Below are 20,571 nucleotides of genomic sequence, written 5' to 3'. Positions count from 1 at the left end.
CCCCAGCGTTCGGTTCAGACAAAGATTCGCGAGATCCGAAAGAGCGCTTGAGTGAATCGTTGAAGAGTGCATCGCGATTGAGTGAACGAGTGGATTCAGACCATCCTTGGTTGAATTAAATGAAATTCTTTCCATTGCTTGATTCAATAGATTACATGTTTTTTGGATTATGCTGCTCAAGTCAGGTTCTCTCTGGTTGATAGAGCATCAATTTCATCTCAATGGGTTTGATCTCTTTAAAATCAAATCAAATTCAGAACATTACATTTGATTTTATAATATAATAACTGTTTGTACATAGTTTTACTTAAATAATTTCAGAACAACTGGAAACCGTCATATTACTTTCTTATGCAAACTTTAATTAGTCAAAATTTAGCGGAACATAAAGTTAGAATATACACACTAAAAGTTCAAAACATTTACAACCATGTAGAAAATATTGATAGTAGGACAGCTGTAATGATATTACTGATCATGTACTTTTGAAAAAGAACCGATATAACAAAAATGGTAATTTAATTATATTATTTATGAATCCAGCAAAAAAATCGATTTTAATCATTGTGACTGGCAACTATTACGTAGAACGAGAGAAATAAGTTACAAGAGTAAAATGTGACCTGAATAAAAAGAACGCTACAGTTGAAATAAATATGTGTTTGTGATTGGAAATTTCTCGGAGAGTAAATGCTTTGGTATCGGTCAAGAAAGAAGTTAAAGTCAGTTACTAAGGATTTTTAAGAAGCGCGGATAATTTTTATCGTCAATCGTGATCAATTGAGATGAAAAAGAAAAGAAATGATTTGGAAAGAGCGGTTTAAGAACATAATGTGCATCAGTCACGACAAACAATAGACAAAATTTATAAAAGGTAATTTTTGAGGGCTTAAGAAATTTTTGGAATACGAGATATGCGGCGAGGGCAAAAAGCTAGTTTCCGACTCGGACGATATGGGGACCACATCCAGAGCTTAAAAAACCCAGTAAGCGCGTCCTCTCAGAAATCGACAGAGCATGCTAAAAATTGAGAGTTGAGTCACCGAACTAAGAATAAAACGGTTAATTTCGGCGACACTCCAAGAACGCAAATATATTCTCATTCGGTTTGTTCTGCCGAGATGCCTAGAGGCAACGAATAGGAATGCGTACATGCGAAATCAGTTCGAATCGTACACTCGTACTTCTCAGGCAGGCAAACACGCGTCTCGAAAGGAAACATACGATTCGGATTGTGTTCGTGTGTTTCTCTGGAGGGCGTGTCTTAGATTATTTCGTGGCACTCATCCAAGGCACGCGTATGGTGTGTTCCTCTCTGCCGATTAGATGATGTAAAATCGCTAGAGAGATCGATACGATCCCTCTGTCTATTTGAGTTACCTTTCTGCCGATTCATATTTACTGGGAAGTTGACAGCCTTTCGTGGATGTGGAATTTTTCCCCATTCCCCAGTAAGCGCGTCCTCTCAAAAATCGACAGAGCATGTAAAAAATTGAGAGTTGAGTCACCGAACTAAGAATAAAACGGTTAATTTCGGCGACACTTCAAGAACGCAAATATTCTCATTCGGTTTGTCCTGCCGAGATACCTAGAGGCAACGAATGCTAATGCGTACCTACATGCGAAATCAGTTTGAATCGACTTCTCAGGCAGGCAAACACGCGTCTCGAAGGGAAACATACCAACACGATTCGGATTGTGTTCGTGTGTTTCTCTGGAGGGCGTGTCTCAGATTATTTCGTGGCACTCACCCAAGGCACGCGTATGGTGTGTTCCTCTCTGCCGATTAGATGATGCAAAATCGCTACAGAGATCGATACGATCCCTCTGTCTATTTGAGTTACCTTTCTGCCGATTCATATTTACTGGGAAGTTGACAGCCTTGCGTGGATGTGGAATTTTTCTCCATTCAGAGTCTTCCATTTCCGTTTCTTTCATTTCCTTCTCTCACTCAATAAGCTCTCTCTGTAAACTCAGACATTCTGATGTTGAATGAATGGAATCCGTTTGAGACTAGTTGGACGTTGTTCTTTGATTTCCCGGTGAACAAAGTGATAAATGGGAAAAAAGCGTTTAAAATTGATAGCGGCTAAACAAAAAACGATAGAAACTCAGTGTCTTCGAGACAATTTATCTATTTTTTTTTTGTTTCGATTATAGTCGTTTTACCATCTTTATGGCATTATTGAAAAACTTATCCGGTACAACTGTGTTCGATGTTTACTCTTGGGCTCGAACTCGCGGACATCGGCTCAGGAGACAACAGACTTCCCAACTGAGCTATATCTCAAGCCAATTTATCTATACATCAAGGTCTTTCATACGTCACCGTCACCCGTTTATAAGTCCCATGGCGACGAACGTGTTAAGCTTGAAAGGAGATAAAATATCAGTATTTTAAAATACTAAGTTTAGACACTTGATGTATTGAAAAAACTTGAAGATTGTGCCATTTTGCCAAATCATTGAAATCGAATGAAAAACAAAAAGTTATAATCATTTAAAAAACAAGCTATAATTTTTCAGGTTTTTCTTATAAAAACTAATTGTTTAAATTGCAAATAAAACAACAATGTTGAACATTTTATGCCATCGATTCGTAGATTGGCAAACGAGAAGAAGAATTAGAACCTGTTGAAGACATATGACTCAGATGATATGAGGCCCTCAGAACCAGAGGGGTATAAGTGACAAAACGATCGATTTTGAGTTAGCAATTTTTCATACATATTAAAAAGTATATTTGGTGATTTTTTTTAGATTTCAGATTTTCAGAAATCAAAAAATATATGGAAAGTGACCAAAAACCAAAACTTAAAAGCGTATTTTCTCGAAATTAACTTTTATGCACTTATACCCCATAGTCTCCAAGGGCCTCATATTTTATTTTCCCCCTCCCCACCCTCATCTTCGAGATAACTGAATTGTTATCATTTGTATTTAAACTCTAGTACGAGAAGAAAATCGCAATAATATTTGTATTTCTTTGATCTTCGCAGATGGTTCACAGTATTTAGACAATTAAAAAACTATCATATTCTAGATTTAAACACATTCTTGGAAATATTTAAAATCGAACACACTTACTACTTCATTAAAACGAGCACAACATGTATATCAAAATTTGGTCAAGGGAAAACGCGTGTAAATCGGTAAAATCGTTTATTTTAAAAATGAAATTAAATTTCTTTTTCAAGTTTAATTAGTATAAAATTCACGAAAAATATTCAGTTAGGCTTCCGCTTTTCCAAATCCGAATTGCCGGGCCTTACGCTTAACCCCTGCCATCAGATTTTGTACAGCCACCATGTCCACCTTCTTCGCCGCAGAAAGCCAGTTTGCCTTGAACTGCTGCTCGTCCTTAGCAGTTTTTTTTGGTCTTCTTTAGGTTCCGCTTGACAATAGCCCAGTATTTCTCAATTGGGCGGAGCTCTGGCGTATTGGAAGGGTTCTTGTCCTTGGGAACCACCTGCACGTTGTTGGCGGCGTACCACTCCATGGCCTTTTTACGGTAATGGCAAGATGCCAAATCCGGCCAAAACAGTACGGAACAACCGTGATTCATCACTCTTTCACGTAAATTTCTTGGTTGACAGTCCCAGAAGCTTCGAAAATGCTGCTTTTCAAGCCACAGGTACAGATAGCTTGCCAAACCAGATATTTCTTCGCGAACTTTGACAGTTCCATGTGCTTGAAAATATCTACTACCTTTCCTCTTCCTTTCGCCGTATAAAACTCCTGTCCCGGAAGCTGCTTGTAGTCGGCTTTGACGTAGGTTTCGTCGTCCATTACCACGCAGTCAAACTTCGTCAGCATCGTCATGTACAGCCTCCGGGATCACGCTTTGGCCGTCATATTTTGTTTATCATCGCGATTTGGAGTCACTACCTTCTTGTAAGTCGATAGTCCGGCTCGTTTTTTGGCTCGATGCACGGTTGTAGACGATACGCCCGGCTTATTTGCGGCATTTCGGAGAGAGAGGTTAGGGTTTCGCTTGAAAGTAGCGGCAACTCTCTTTGTCGTCTCAGCGGCTTCTGGTTTTCGATTTTGTGTGTATGGATTGAACCTACACTTGGTCACCCCACACGAGCGTGTACGCGACTCAGTCAGTCAGTCAGCGAGTGCGAGCGGGTGAGCAAGCTAAGCACGACAGCGCGTAGTTGTCCCGGTAAGACACGGTCAAGTGATCCGGTGGTTCCACTACGGAAGGCTAAACCAGTCTGCACATTTGGCGACCGTGGCAGGTATTTGCCAATCATATTGTGTTTTGTTACAAAGTTTGGAAAAAATCGAGTCGAATAAAAACAAACATCGTCAAAGTTACGCACGCTAAGAAAGTTCTACCAAAATTTGGGAAAAAATTAAGTACTTTTGATATTTAAAGTCCAAAAGTGAATCAGACTTAATTTCGAATGTGCTGAAATGCTGTTCAGAAAGGAAAATATAAAGAAAAATAAATGAAAAACAGGTAAATTCTTTAAAATGAAATAACTAGCTAGCGTATTCGGAAGACTGTTTGGTGTATAATAATATTATGGCGAGTTGAGAGGACAGCTTGAAAAAAAAATTGAATGACACCAAAAAGCGAGTTGAGAGGACAGCTTGATAGCAATTGAAAAAAAACACCAATAAGCGAGTTGAGAGGACAGCTTGGTGATCAAGCGGGTTGAGAGGACAGCTTGATAGAAATTAAAAAAACACCAATAAGCGAGTTGAGAGGACAGCTTGGTGATCAAGCGGGTTGAGAGGACAGCTTGAAAGAAATTGAATGACACCAAAAAGCGAGTTGAGAGGACAGCTTAGTGATCAAGCGGGTTGAGAGGACAGCTTGATAGAAACTGAAAAAAACACCAATAAGCGAGTTGGGAGGACAGCTTGGTGATCAAGCGAGTTGAGAGGACAGCTTGAAAAAAATTGAATGACACCAAAAAGCGAGTTGAGAGGACAGCTTGGTGATCAAGCGGGTTGAGAAGACAGCTTGATAGAAATTGAAAAAAACACCGATAAGCGAGTTGAGAGGACAGCTTGGTGATCAAGCGGTTTGAGAGGACAGGTTGACAGAAATTGGGAAAAAACACCAACAAGCGAGTCGAGAAGACAGCTTAATAGAAATTGAATAACACTAATAATCGAGTTGCGAGGACAGCTTGAAATAAATGAAAAAAAAAACCCGAAAAAAGGTAGTTGAGATGACGCTAATCAAGCAGATTGAGAGGAAAGCTCAATATTAATTTAAAAAAAAAATCATTGAATTGAGGGGACAGTTTATAGAGATGGAAAACTCAAGTGTGATGTGAGGACTGCTTGAAAGAAGTTACTTTTGAAAGTCAGTGGATTTTATTGAAGTGAAGTAGATTCAAAGGACAGCTTTCAAAGGGTTATTGAAAGATCACGATAAAACAAGAAAAAATTGGTGGGAAAAAAAATTAAGTTATTGAGAGAAACAACTTTTAAAAAAACATGATATCATGTAGAGTGGTAACAATTTATCATTTATAAAATAATTAAGAGTCACAAACTACGAAGCAACGGTATCACTCAGTTATTCCAAAACAATGCCTGCGGAAATAATGAGAAATAAAGTTGCGTAAAGATAGGTGTATCCAAGACAAAATAGTAGTTAAAATGTTTCTTTTTAACCAAGTAGACTGAATGGCCAGAAACTGGGCAATTCGTGTTGACATGACAGTTTGAGATAAGAAGGAATATAGAGCGTGTCAAGATAAAAATACTTTGCAAAAATAATTTTAAATATTAAGTGAATTGAGAGAACAACCTTAAATCTAGAAGCGGAAATGGATAAAAGGACAAAAACAGATGTGAAAGGGAAGCAGCAACATTGTGTCGGATTCATGTCAAACGAATCGTTAGAAAATCTTGAGATAAGAATACATCATAAAGTGAATTTTTAAACTTAAAAAGAAGAGATGAAACCGCTAACCGCAGAAACATGGATGAGCTTAGCCTATACTCTAAAAGCCCGAACATCTGAAATTGGAAAGCGAGTTAAGAATGTCTCTTGAAATGAAAAAAATGCGGATCAACCTAAACATTTTATTTGTATACAATAGAAGAGGCTAAAAGGACAGCTCGTAGTGAATATATTTGAAAAATTAACTTACTGATATTTGAATTTATAAATACAATATGCTTTGAGAGCAAGTAATTGTACTTTGCATAGAAAATTATAATTGGGCACAAGAAACGAGTTCAAAATTTCCTGAAACGGTGTATTTTATCTAAAATAAATTGCATAACAAAAATATGCCACGATAGCAACAAAAGCTTCCAAATATTTGTTGATTTTTTCCCTCATAAAGATGAACGAATCCGTGTATTAAACAAACTGAAGGATTGTTGTATTAGAAATAAACAAAAGACAATCAAGCAAAACTGTAAACAATTATCGGGCGACAAGGTTTAAGATAATGATGGATCATTATGACCAATTGGCGTGTGATCTTAGATTGTACTTGCAAAATTTTCTTGTGCTTAGAGATTCTTGTATGGTCAAGCTTGTTGCATATCAAACGACAAATATTTTGGCTATCAGGGTTTTTTTTAAATATTTTGTTTGGGATAGGAAGGGGATGTGTGTATGGATTGAACCTACACTTGGTCACCCCACACGAGCGTGTACGCGACTCAGTCAGTCAGTCAGCGAGTGCGAGCGGGTGAGCAAGCTAAGCACGACAGCGCGTAGTTGTCCCGGTAAGACACGGTCAAGTGATCCGGTGGTTCCACTACGGAAGGCTAAACCAGTCTGCACAGATTTCCTCCCGATCCAGACTTTCTGGCTGTCAACAAACGTTCCCCAAACACTTTAATTACATTTGTAACGGTTGATTTGGCAAATTTTAGCGATTTTGCCAGCTTTGCGTGCGAGTAGCTCGGATTTTCGCGATGCGCGAGTAAAATTTTGATACGCTGCTCTTCTTCCTTGGACGGCATTTTGACAACTGACGAGTGAATTCCAAAATCAAAATAGGAGCAACATTCTACACACACACACACACACACACACACACACACACACACACACACACACACACACACACACACACACACACACACACACACACACACACACACACACACACACACACACACACACACACACACACACACACACACACACACACACACACACACACACACACACACACACACACACACACACACACACACACACACACACACACACACACACACACACACACACACACACACACACACACACACACACACACACACACACACACACACACACACACACACACACACACACACACACACACACACACACACACACACACACACACACACACACACACACACACACACACACACACACACACACACACACACACACACACCTTCAAAATGAGGGGTGATCAGGTTTTTTAAATGCAAAATTGAAAGAAATACGTCATGTTGATATTGAACAAATTGTGACCGTATCACCCTTTATGGCCAAATAATTTGAACGATTCACATCGCAGTTTTTGTTTTTGTAAGCTTTATGAGCTTTCTGTTTTCTTTTTTTGAGATTTATTATTGTTCTACTGTACCATGCTAGAATTTTAGAGCTTTTCTGTATACTTCTTTGCTTTTTTGGTACTGTCGATCCTTAAATGTCGTATTTATATAAATTTGTAGAAATCATCCACTGCTTGTTTTGGGTTTTGGTTTCGAATGAATGTTTGCCAATCTACAGCATTTTATTTGTTCTTAACAATAACGTTATTGGCTTTTTCAAAATCGTTGTATTGCTTAGATGAACCATTATTCAACAATGTGGCGTTTTCATGTATAAATATAGATTATTCTATTGCAGTGTCGAACACTTCGTTTTTCCACAGCGGAGTAAGTGACTCAGTCACATAGAAATCATCAGTCTATTAGTAAAAAGTAAATCTAAATAGCAGTTTTTCTGATTTCTGATATGATTAACATGATTAAGACCTATCTCTGCGCATTTGCCAAAGAGGGTATTGTGCAGACCTGTCCGGAGCTCCGTAGCTCGGGAACAACACCTTGAATCACCGGATCACGAACTACTGGGGGAATGCACACACCACTTAACTCGCTCGCTAGATTGCCGACTGACTGACTGACTGCCCAGCGTACACGCTCATGAGGGATGACCAAGGGTCGGTTTAATCCCTTCACACAGGTATGAAATGTTTCATTTTCACCTAGAATTTGGATTAAAAGTGATTCATTTTCTTCATCTAAAACTCGCCGCTCGTTGATTGAAATCTCCATAAATGTGTACATTAGTTTCAGGTTTTAATTTTGATAAAGTGTTTCTAGCAAATTCAAAAAATAGTTCGCTTTGTGGAGGGAAATAGACTGAGGCAAAAATATGTATTTGGTTTTCAATAACTGATTTCACCCACACATGATCAAACTCTTTAAATTTACTTGATTGGTTCTGAATTATAATCTGTAGAAACTGCAATTAACATTCCTCCACGAGACTTTTCCTCAGATAGTGATTTATCTCGATCATCTCTAAATACATTAAATCTATCAATGAAAAATTTTTCGTTGTTCACGCTTTGGTCCCAACTAGTTTCAGTGCCTTAAATAAAAAGGAAAGAACAAACGGACACCTTTTTGTAAATTTCATTAATCTTAACGGCACTTCTCATCGTATTGAAATTTTGACAATTTACAACTAACTCTTTAACCTTGCTGCTGTTACTTTGGCCCGAAGAAGATTTTAAATTGAAATCATTCAAACTACTATCAATCTGTACAATGCTATTGACATCGAGATTGATTGCTTTCTGTATATCCTCCGAAGGGTTCGTCCGAGTACCTATTTAAAAACACGAATGGTCACAATCATTATTGACTACAACGGATGTTTGTTGTTTTTTCTTTCACCACCGCCCGTGTCGTAGAGGATACCGTTCAAGTCTTCTAAGCCACCGGTGTCGTAAGATCGAATCCCGGTACGGCATCCATAGTACACTTCCTGTGGGCCACCATTTTTTATCATGTTGAAGATGTTAAGTCCCCCGAAAAAACACGCACCATTGCACTCAATAGTTCATTTTTGGCCGTAAGATGTTCGCTGGACTTGATTTCAAATAAACGAATTTGACCGCAAATGTCTTTCTCAACAGGTTTTTGGATTGGACTTATCGATTCAAAACTATATCGACGAACGCTTCTTGTTTAGTGTTGGGCGGCATTCCAATGTATTTATCAAAACCTAAAATCTGGAAACGGTCAGCGGCAACGGTAGACTGAATAACCATTTCCTGAAAGTTGGATTCAACTGAACGGGTCGGTCAGTTTAACCAGTTTCTGTTGAAAGTAGGTATCACATCGTAACAACTGCATTCGATTATTGTCAAGTACAAATCTTCTTATTTGGTGTGAAGGTCGAAAATCTGAATTAGGTAGTATGATTTTTTTCAGCCCTGAGCTTCGGACAACCGGCTTGGAACCTTAAGCAAGTAAGTATGTTATTGGAAGATCGGAGTTCGGTGCATCAAAACTGGATATTGAAAACCATTTCACACTGTTTTAATAGACATTTTGATCGACAGCAATCTAATTCTCTTTTTGGAATTATTATTCTGGGAGCATTTTCTGGGAAATGCAATTTTTATCATCCTAAGCAATCTTCCATACAAATATTCCTCAAATGTGATAAAAAAAAACATCCATCTTTCGACGGTTGAAAATCCCTTATTTTAATTGTTTCCATTCGATCGCTAGGAAAAACATTTCTCTACCCGACATCCCGAAAAGCTCGGCTGTCTCTAATCAAGTTTGAAGCGATTCCCGTCTCTCTGGTGCTGGAAAAAACCGTTCCCGAATATTGTCCTTTCAGAACACCGGAGGACGAAAAAAAATATCACTGAAATTATTCCCCGGACTTCGCTAGGCAGCCGAAAGGATCCGTCGTATCTACTAAGTGCAATTTGCACGCGCTAATTAAACGTCTCCCGCCCGTTCGTGATGCTGCATTTTGATGCGGCCTTAATGGCGCTGGGTGAAAGTGTGGTGGTTCAGAAATTAAATTCCTTTGCTGCTGTTGTTGGTGCAGTATAGGTACTATGTTAAACCTTTCTCAGCGCGCCGCGCTATCAGAGCCCTCAGGCAAACATATAGGGTAGGAATCGTCGAACCGAGCGAGGTTTTGGGGCATGAAACGTAAAAAAAATTACGGAAACTGTTTTCTCACTGCTCTGAGCTCCCGACTTTTTCATACACCAGCCAGCAGCCATCAGCGCGGTTGCAAAGCGGTTAAAAGGATTTTTTTAGTTGATAAATCGGTTATTTTGGAGCAACGGCAGCGGCGTGACTAGTGAACTAAACAAGAAGCCTAGTATTGGAACTTAACTTTTATAAATAAACAAATATTTTTGCCAAGGAAGATCACTTCTATATATAATGTGTATAGCACCAAACCGAATAGCGCCAGTAGGACTAGCGACGCTTTTTTACTAGCGAGATTCCTGTCGTTCGCAGGTTTGATAGAATACCTACCTTTTAAATTTTAATCGTTGTGTATGTTTTAGGTTCAGAAGTAAATGTTACGCTTAAAAGACAATTTGTTTAAATTCTCAATAGAAAACTTATAATTATCTCTAGCATCACTGCAGGACATTTTTGATGGTCAAATATTCTACAATACTTGTTGACAAAAATTTAAAAAAATACAGAGATCCAGTTTTCGTTCACATAAACACGTAAACATGTAAAAATATATTGCATGTAGCAGGCCCGTGCGATGGTCTCGTCCATGGGGGAGTTTTCGAAGTTCAAATTTTGCGAAAAACAATAATGCTACCAAAAATGCACAGTTATTGAGGCAATTGATATCCAACACCATTATTGTTCTTATGATACGATTTAAGTTTCAAAAACGAATTCAGAAAAAATTGAAAGCTTAGAATAAAAATAAAGAGATTTTTTTAAATTACAGAATTCAAATTTTAAATCAATGCAACAAGTCATTGATTCATCATTCATAATGAGGTTTAAAGTCTGTTTCACATAGAATCTGGTCGGATAAAATAGATCATTTCTCCGCAAAGAAATTACGTACAACAAAAGAAAAAATGTCATTTTGTAGGGTTTTTATTGCACTTTGAGGAAAAAAATACATAAAAATCATTCGTCAGCTTTGCGGATGAATTTTCGAACTTTTTTTGTGATATCACCCATTATTTTCTGCACAGTACTACTGGTAACCTCATTCGCCATCTTGTTCCACCACTTTTCCATTTGAGCGGGTTTTTTCATGGTTCTGCCACATTTCTTCAGTTTGCCCTTAACTATTGCCCAATATTTCTCGATGGGACGAAAATCAGGACAGTTTGGTGGATTGATACTTTTTTCAACAAAATCGATCTTGTTCTCTTTATACCACTTAACGACATCCCGGCTGTAGTGGCAGCTTGCCAGGTCCGGCCAGAGCTTCACCGGACCTTTGTGGGACCGAATGCATGGCAAAACCCTCTTCTGGAGACATTCTTCTTTATAAACATTTCCATTCATTGTGTCCCCAATGATGAAAATCTTAGTCTTCTTCCCACAACTACAAATCCCTTGCCAAATCATCAACTTACGAGCAAATTTATCTGCGAAAACAAACTTGAATCTACCCGCAACATTCCCTTTACGCTTCGCAAGGTAAAACTTGTAACCGGGTATTTGTCCAAAATCCATTTTGACATAAGCTTCGTCGTCCATCAAAATGCATCCGTTGTACTTTTTCAACACTTTCTCGTACAACTTCCTTGCCCTGGTTTTGGCAACCAGGTTTTGTTTCAGCGTCCTGTTGGGGTGTTTGCTTGCATGATACGACCGCAAGCCTTCTCGCAAACAAATTCGTCGAGCTGTACTGTGGTTCGTCTTGAACTTTTTCGCCAAATCACGCAAGAAGATTCCAGGATTATTGTGAACTGATCGAATTAACCTTTGCTCGCAGCTTCCGGTCATATGTTCCACTTTTACGCCTGGTTTGTTTTGCTCGATCCACCGTAAGGGTCTCCCGGTAACGTTGCAGCACCGAATTTACAGTCGATTTTGGATATTTCAGGAATTTTGCGATCTTTACCCCTGTCCACGTCGGTTTTTCTACGTGAGTGTGCAGAATTTTCGATCGCCTTTCGCGTTCCATCTCCGATAACTTTTGACTGACTGCTTCAATCTTGATGAAATTTTCACCAGTAAGGGCTGTCCCAACGGTAGATGCAAAACACGGTTTTCGACCACGCTAAAACATTTCGGCTGGCACCGGTGGCGTATATTGCTGTTTTAGCACAGTTATCGATTTCAAAATTCCCAACAGTTATACGCCTTTGTTCCAAATTCATGCAAATTTGGAACAGGATTTCAAAATATACGACAGACCGATTTAGTTCACGGTGAGAAAATTTTAGCCAACAATGATTTCTTTCACACATGTTTGGGTAACATTGGGTGTGATAATAGTTTCTTTTTGAGATATTATTTGAATGTTTTTTTTCGCTTCAACCATCCTATACGTAACATAAATTGAGAATAGATCCCGAATAGCAAAGACCATGATTAATACCATAACCGAACAGTGATTTTCAATTTAACAATAAACTTCATCGTTATATCTCAATATTTATCAACCACTTTTTATTTTGAATTCACCTTCATTTTCAAAATCACCGTGAAGTATATCGTTTATTCAAAATACTTCATAGTTGTCGTTAATACCAGAAGCACGGTATCACAATAATTTTCTTGTCATTTTTATTGTTACTGTGAATTTTAGGGTAAAATCAAAATCCAAACTAAAAGGAACATGAGTAAAGTCTTGCTTTTCATACCCATTCTCGATTTGTCGTGTAGAGATTTTGTTTTGACTGCGCGCCATTTTGCCAAATAAATCATTTTTTGCAGCCGATTTTCTCTGCCGGCGAGAGAATATAAAAATATCTGGGATGGTGAGTACCTTTTTAATGTAATTATGTTCTTTTTGGAACTGTTTTTTTGTAGGTATGTATATCAGCTTTCTTTTTCTAGGTGCTCCGGCTGCAATTAAGCTATTCATAAGCATCCCCCAACCGCGGAGACGGCAGAGGAAAAAAAGTCGTCGGGAAAGTGCAGTATGAACAGCGGCTTCCGGTCCACCAAGACGTTCACGAATTTATGCATCACTCACAGCAGGTCGGCGCGGTCAAAGCTGCTCTGAAAGCCAATAGAAAAATCATTACCTACACTGGGGACGTCGGTTTGAACGAGCCCTGGGAACTGGCCGATCTAAAAAATGCTACAGCAGGCGCAGACCGATTTCGATCAAGAAGGAAGCTTTCCTAAGAGCAAACGCACCAATAAGTGAGTATACGCGGCCCGGTTTTGCTCATTTCAGCGGACCGGTTTTGGGATACTCACTCTTTTGCGCACCGGGCGGTAGCATAATTATTTTTAAATTTGGCATTGCACTGAGAAAACTTTTGAAGAAAATCTTAATCTTAAATTAATACGTACCGAGTAAATTTTCGGAGTCGTCAGTTTTTTGCTGAAATTTTAATGAATGTTGGTCTTAAAAGGGCCTGGGGGTGTTGGCAGTTATTTGACGGGATAGCTGCTATCCGTATCGTGACGTCAAAGTCTACATCCTGGTTGAACATGCCGTACAGCAGCAGCAAGGCCAAGCAACTTTGAACACCAGTAATCGGGTCCGATGACGGATGCAGCAAGAACTTCCGAGCAGGATGTTTGCTTCGCTTGGCCTCGTCATCATATCTATAGGACACCGCTTTCAACCGGTGGTGGTTGTTTTCGGCGACCGATTCAACATTGATCCTTTCGGTAAAGCGTTGAGTTTCCCTTACGGTGTTTCCAATTCCGTGTCACCCGTTTGCTGGATTGTGATTAAAAACTTATTGCATTGTAGGACGACTTGATTGAATAAAATAAATTCAGATAAGAATAAGTTCAGATAAGAATATATTTTCGAATTCAGCTCGATTTTGCTTTCAAAACGCCGGGCACTTTTATTTCTTAACACCCCCGAAACACACCCTAACACCCGAAAAACAAAATTCAACAAACTAAACAATTCAACTTTATTTGTTTATTATATTTATATTAAAATCATACTTCTCTAAAAAATCTTCAACTTCTTTTTCTATCCAACGTGCTGATTGAAATAGTTGCTGCTCCGAAAAACTGGGTCCCATTAGTTGCAAACTTATTGAGAGACCTCGTTTCGAAAGCCGAATCGGTAGGGACAGTACTGGAATGCCACCCATATTGGCCGGTTGGATACAAAAATCCTGCACAGCGCACTGGTCTCGATTATTATTACTCCGAGAAACTCCGAGTGACCATTTTTGGTCACAAATTACGATGCTTCAAGTTTGTTTATCTGAAATTGAGTGAGAAAGGAAAAAATGTTATCAAAATTCATAGATAGAAAAAATTCCAAAACAGTATAAAATACAAAATAAATAACTCACCATCAGAACCAGCATGTACACTTTCTCGTTCAATTCTTGGAAAAACCCGAAAAAATGTAACGAAATTGCAAATTTAACTGGTAATTCCAAAAAAAACCATCCACAATTTTAATCTGATACAGTTTTTTCTTAAAATAAATATCAACAAACATCTACACGCTGCGACATCGTTTGTTTAATTCTGCTCAAAACGGTAGAATTTTTTTCAGTGCATGTTTGCTCTCGCCCCTTTCTAGTGAGCAAATTTGGTGATTTCGTCGGTCCCGACGGCATCGGCCCTATTTTGCTCACCTTCATACTAACCCCCGGTGCGGTATGGAAGTGATTAAACTCGTGAGCATTTTCACTTTGCTCGCGATTGCTGCGGATGCCCTAAAACTGCATAGTGCAATGGTATAGTGAAAATTGTGAAAAAGGAAAGTGCTTCAAAACATCAATAAAATGTATTAATTTAAATAGTTTTTTTTCCTTTTTTGAACAAGTGAGTCGGAATCAAAATTAATCAGTTTGTTAAAGATATTCTTTGTTTTAAGGATTATTATTCTTGATTGGTCATGCTTTGTAATAACCTGCCAAGTTTATAAAGAGCACGACTAAACATGAATAATATTCCTTCAAACAAAGAATAACTTTAACAAACTGATTAATGTTGATAGAATTATTTCGAGCAAAACAAAAAATTAAATACCATGGAAAAATCGTGCTTTTAACCATTGCTGAAACGATGAAAATACAATCAAAGACAATGAATTCCACGGTTCCCATTAGAAAAATTGGAAGCTGTAATAACCATGAACTTAATAGTTTTGTGTTTTCAAATGTATGGAGAAAAGTTGATTTTTTCATGGTTAAGTTGCTTAAGGGGGGGGTAGGGTCTAACACTTTCAAAAAATCGATTTTTTTATTTTTTTATTTTCTTATTAGAAAACATTTCAAGAATGTTGTGTCAAATTTTCAAGTCAATTGAAGCAAAACTGTAGAAGTTATAGGCCTTTATCTCCTCCTATCTAATACTGCAAGAAAGCAAGAGCAGAAACTTCAAACGCGTTTTTCTCGAAAGCACATTTTTAAAGTCCGTGGACATCGTCATTTGAAAACTACTTATCCGATTCTTTTCAAATTTGGAACATGTTTTCTACATATAAAATACCAGACCCCAACGTTTTTCTTTTTCGATTTTTTTACTTTGGGGAGATTTTATAGGTGAAAAATGGCGGATTTTTAGGTGAAAAATCGTAGTTTTCACTTCAAACAGCCACAAAAATTTCATAAAAAATTTTTTAAGTTAAATAAAAACGTTGGGGTCCAGAAAAACATCTATTAAAAATATTTTGCTCTGATTTTTTGACTTCAGATGATTCTGTGCTGAGATACAGTGTCCACCGCAAATCTTGTTTTCTAAAAGGCATCCTCGAAAATGCTCCGTCACCGGCTCATTTTTCAATATTTTTCTACGAAAAAATTACTAAATGTTCTTTAAACAATGCTTTGTATAATGCAAAAAATTTGAATACATTTGTTTAAACGATAGCTCTAGAAAAAAATCGTGAAAATGGTGTTTTTTTATACCCGTTAGACCCTACCCCCCCCTTAACAACCCCCCTTTTTAATGGTAATTTTTGCCGAAACCATGAATTTTATAGTCGAAAACATTGAATTTCACAGTAAATTCAAGGTTTCAGAACTATGATATTCTTAGTGTCGACCATATAATCCATGGTAGAGTGAAAATGAAATTCATGGTTTTTTCACCATACTTTTCTATTCGGGATGTTAATAAAAACCATATCAAGTATAAATAATAGATGTCACAACATTCTCGATTTAATATAATTGAATAAAAAGCTTTTCATTTGGGTCGACGAATTAGTGAATCCAGTCAGCGTTCTAAAATTTGAAAAAAATAAACGAAAAGAAAATTTTAATACTTTTTGGATGAGGTAAAATAAATGTTTATTGTTTGTTCTATAATTTTTGTTTTATTTGAGATATTGAGAGATTTTTAGTTTCGTATGGATTGCTCGGAGTTTTCGTCAATATTAGCATATTTTTCTGTATCCATACATAAATTTACAAATTTACAAATTTCCTTTGACTTTGGGATGAACATTTCTCGTTTCCTTTATCAATGTCAGCAATTACTTGAAAAAAAAAATTGCTTTTTCATTTCATTTCAACAAAACTTTATTCCATTGATTCAAAGCAATTTGATTGAATTAATTGAAGAATTGTTTCAATTGACCTTTTTTCCTCGTTGTGTAGTCATTTTTGCTTTTAAATTAATGAAATCCTGGTAGAATAGTTGAAATCATTGTTCTGTCAAAAAGAATATTCGTAGAATTCATTTTAAGACAACTAATCGTGAAACTCAAAACTTATGCAATTTTTCCAATAAAATGGGTTTTTTCTTCTCAATGATTGAGTGTCTGCAATGAAAGTGTTTCCGTTTTAAATTTGCTCCTACACCGGTGGGGAGTGGGTGTTTTAGCCGATTCTAAAATTTCAAATTTTGCTTAAACTGGTATACTTAAAACCAATATTTACGCCTGAACCGTTGCAGGTGCTCTAAGTAAACAAACCATCCGGATCAAAACACTGTCAATAGATTCGCGATGTGACAACCAGGGGCGCTGCAGTAAATGAAAAGATGCAACCAGATTCCATGTGAAACAGACTTTACAAGTTTGAAATCAAATTTTCAGGCATATTAGAAAAAAAATGCAGAATTAATAAACGAAAATACACACATATAGGATATACGTGAAATTTCATACTTCTTTGAAGAGATCTGAATTCTACTCAAGACTAAAGTTACGAATGCGTGTATCTCAAAAACCATTCGTTTGATCGAAATACTTTCTATGAAAGAAATAAAGGTAATTTTGTGATAATTCATGAAAAAATTTAAAAAAAAATTATTTTTTGTTTTTTGTGAGAAAAATATCTTTGGTATCTCCCATTGTTCGGCGCACACTTCTTTCAGTCATGGTATTGATCAGTTTTTCCAACTTATACTTCGTCTAATCTGTATTTTAGGTGACTGCATCCTCTTTTTTCGATTTCGGCTAGTTTTTGGTCCAATACTTCTCTTTTTAAAGAAACTAAGGAAAATTTAGTGGATACAGCTGTTTCAAAATTAACAGGATTTGATTAGTTTTTTGCCATTTAAAAGCGTTTTTAATGGAATTTCTGCTGAAAAAATCTATCAATTATGAAGTTAAAGAATCATGAGATTGAACTTCAAGTATTATCGGTTAATATAGATCGTAAGTTGCGAAGAGTACATACAAGATTACTCTTTTTTAGTTTTCAAATACAGCGAAAACCAAAGCTTTCGTTTTAAAAACTGTTGTACTTTTCCACAGGAGCAGAATCTTCGCAAATCATTAAATTTTACACAAAACAACCAGCAAATACATACTTTAATCTGCTAGGACCTTGCCACGAGCAAACATGTTATAGTATTCAATCGCTGGAATTTGTTGAAATTGGAGTTTTTCATAAATTTTGTCGTCCATCAGAAATCACCTGTCTCATTGCCCCCGATACCAGCTATACAGGTTACGAGCTCGGGAACTATCAAAAACTTGTTGTTTGAGGTTAGGTTTGAAAGATTCATAACTAAGCAACACTTTCGGAACTGGAACTGGAACTGGAACACTTTCGGAACTGGAACAAAATTTCTTATCAAAGCTGATAGAAAACACTATTTTTTCGTGCTTCGTAGAAAGTTGGCAGCAAAACTGACTTCAAGTTTCAACCAATAACCTAAATATCATATTGTTAATGTAATGGGAATGTTGCTTTTACAGCCTAGTTATAATAACTTATCTAAAAAAAGGTCATTGTAATTCATATTTAGTCATTGCCAATAATAGAAATTTTATTATTGCTTCCTTTAATTTTTATTTCGAGAGTTAAGCTATGGACTCCAAAATCCTCACAAATTGAACATAAACGTATGAGAAAGCTCAGTAAATGACAAGGTAAAAAGCATTCCCATTTTAGGAAATATTAGGGGGAAGTGTTCCTAAATGCGCAAGTTGGGTAATATGCGCATACAGCCAATTGACGATATGGATAGAGATTCATCAAATCTAATAAGTGCAGTTTGAAGGTAATACGCTTTAAACACATGGCATGAAAAAATTTAATTGTTATATGCAGTCGAAAAAATTTAAAAATTCAAACAAGATTTTTGTCAGTTTTGTTATAATATATTGAGCTTTAATTATTGTGCGTACAGATTCTGTGAACAAAAATTTTAGTGGTTTTTCTTTCTTATTCATCTGGAAATCGGAAATTCAACAAATCGTAGCTTTTGGCAAAGTTGTAAATGATAAGATATTGAAATAAGAGACAGGTTCTGAATGCCCATATCAAGGCAGGTTAAATGCCTATATCAAGAAAAATAGATTAGGCTTATAAATTTTTTACTTTCTATCATTTAAACATGAAATCTACGCTCAGATCACGATCTTACAGCGAAAAAAGAAGAACTTCCTACTGATCCGATAAAAATACAATATGAACAAAATATTACCCTGAAATATGGCCATATGGCATACTTAACTATGTTTCATGCAAAAGAACTAGTGATGTAAAAAATTTCACCAAAATTTCAGCCTTGACGTACATATGCTTAACATCCGTTTCTACCATTTTCAATTATATAATTTCAAAATATTGCAATTGTAAATGAAATATAGCTTAAAACATAAATATGCGCATTTAGCCCGCCGGTTTCAGAAATCGGCTATTTTGACTTCTTTTATTATAAAATTATTTACACAAAAACTGTAAGAGATTTTAACATCTATTGGAATATGGGAGAAAATGAGTGCTTTCCTTAATATGCGCAAATAGCCCGCCTCTCCCCTACATTGAAAATATGATTCTTTTACCGTATTCTTTTTCTACATTCTCTCAATTTGGAACTCTGCCATACAAAAACGAACATATTCCGTTCACACTCTCATCCACACCGCTGACAGAATCTTCAGTGTTCCATATGGGGTACTACCGATGCAAAACTGAGCGCATTAACGAAAAATGACTGCAAAAAGTGCAAAACTGGTAGTGACCTGGTGCAAAACTGGCTAAACGAATACGCTATTAAATTATTGATTGAAACTTGACGTCAGTTTTGCTGCAAACTTCCTAGAAGTTTTTGCTTGCTTTGAAAAGTAGGGAAGAGTGGGGTAACATGGGCCATGCGGAAACGTGGGCCACTCTGAATATCTCAGATGTGTGTTGATATAAAAATCTCAATCCAACTGTCATCGCCGTCGCTTGGCGTAAGCATATTTTTCTATATGTTGTTGACTTAAAGACGCATCATAAATATGCTTCATTTATTTAACAAGCTTAAAAAAAATCACTTACATAATTGTACAAGCACCCGCTAATTGAATATTATTTGAAAAAAATAAAACGGATTTGAAAAACGGATATTAAAAAAAGTAGAAAAAAGTAAAACGCGTTTATACCTTGAATCGCAGGTTATCTTGTTTATAATATCAAGCGCTTAATATTTTCAATTGACATACATATTCCTGGGGAGAACAAAAAGTTTAAACAATACTTTGCTTTTCAAATTTTAAGATTTATTTTGAAGATAATTGCGTTTCTAGAGCACAAAAATTTTGAATTTAAAAGCTCAGAAAAACTTTTACATTACATTCCAGAGAATCGAATAATGTGATAAAAGAATTTGATATATTCATTAAAAAATCAATTCTGAGTTTAAAGATGAAAATAAAAATAGTTTTCCAACATTTTAGAAGGAAAACTACAACTAAAAACATCATACAGTTTTAAAACTCGTTCAGAAAATTACATTGATAATCCATCAAACCCATTTAAATGTCAAATAGAGCACTATGCAAGAGAAAAAAGCCAAAACTGTTGAGGCAGAAATTGGTTTCTTGTCAATTTTTTTGTATCAGCAGAAAGATTTTTTTTTAACATTTTATTTAATCAACTGAACTGGTTAATAGATAATTAAACAATTGATGTAGGGGTTTTGACTTTTTTTTGTTCAAGCGGTTGACTTTCAGGGGTAGTAAAAATTGGTCACATTGCTACCACATTGTCAATGTGT

At 36.6% G+C, this 20,571-nt stretch overlaps 1 long non-coding RNA gene across 1 annotated transcript; it reads right to left on the bottom strand.

The window, feature by feature from the left end:
* Nucleotides 1-14,051: 14,051 nt before the first annotated feature.
* LOC129747056 (uncharacterized) lies at nucleotides 14,052-14,836 on the bottom strand. The gene is made up of 2 exons (XR_008737437.1): nucleotides 14,469-14,836; nucleotides 14,052-14,377 (listed from the first exon to the last, which is right to left on the bottom strand). It is a non-coding gene; the product is annotated as an uncharacterized LOC129747056 (long non-coding RNA).
* Nucleotides 14,837-20,571: the final 5,735 nt, after the last annotated feature.

This window comes from Uranotaenia lowii, chromosome 2, assembly GCF_029784155.1.
Source record: "Uranotaenia lowii strain MFRU-FL chromosome 2, ASM2978415v1, whole genome shotgun sequence".
In the NCBI taxonomy this organism is placed as follows: Eukaryota; Metazoa; Arthropoda; class Insecta; order Diptera; family Culicidae; genus Uranotaenia; species Uranotaenia lowii.
Note: the sequence above shows the minus strand (reverse complement) of the source record. Positions and strands in the feature narration are given on the sequence as shown.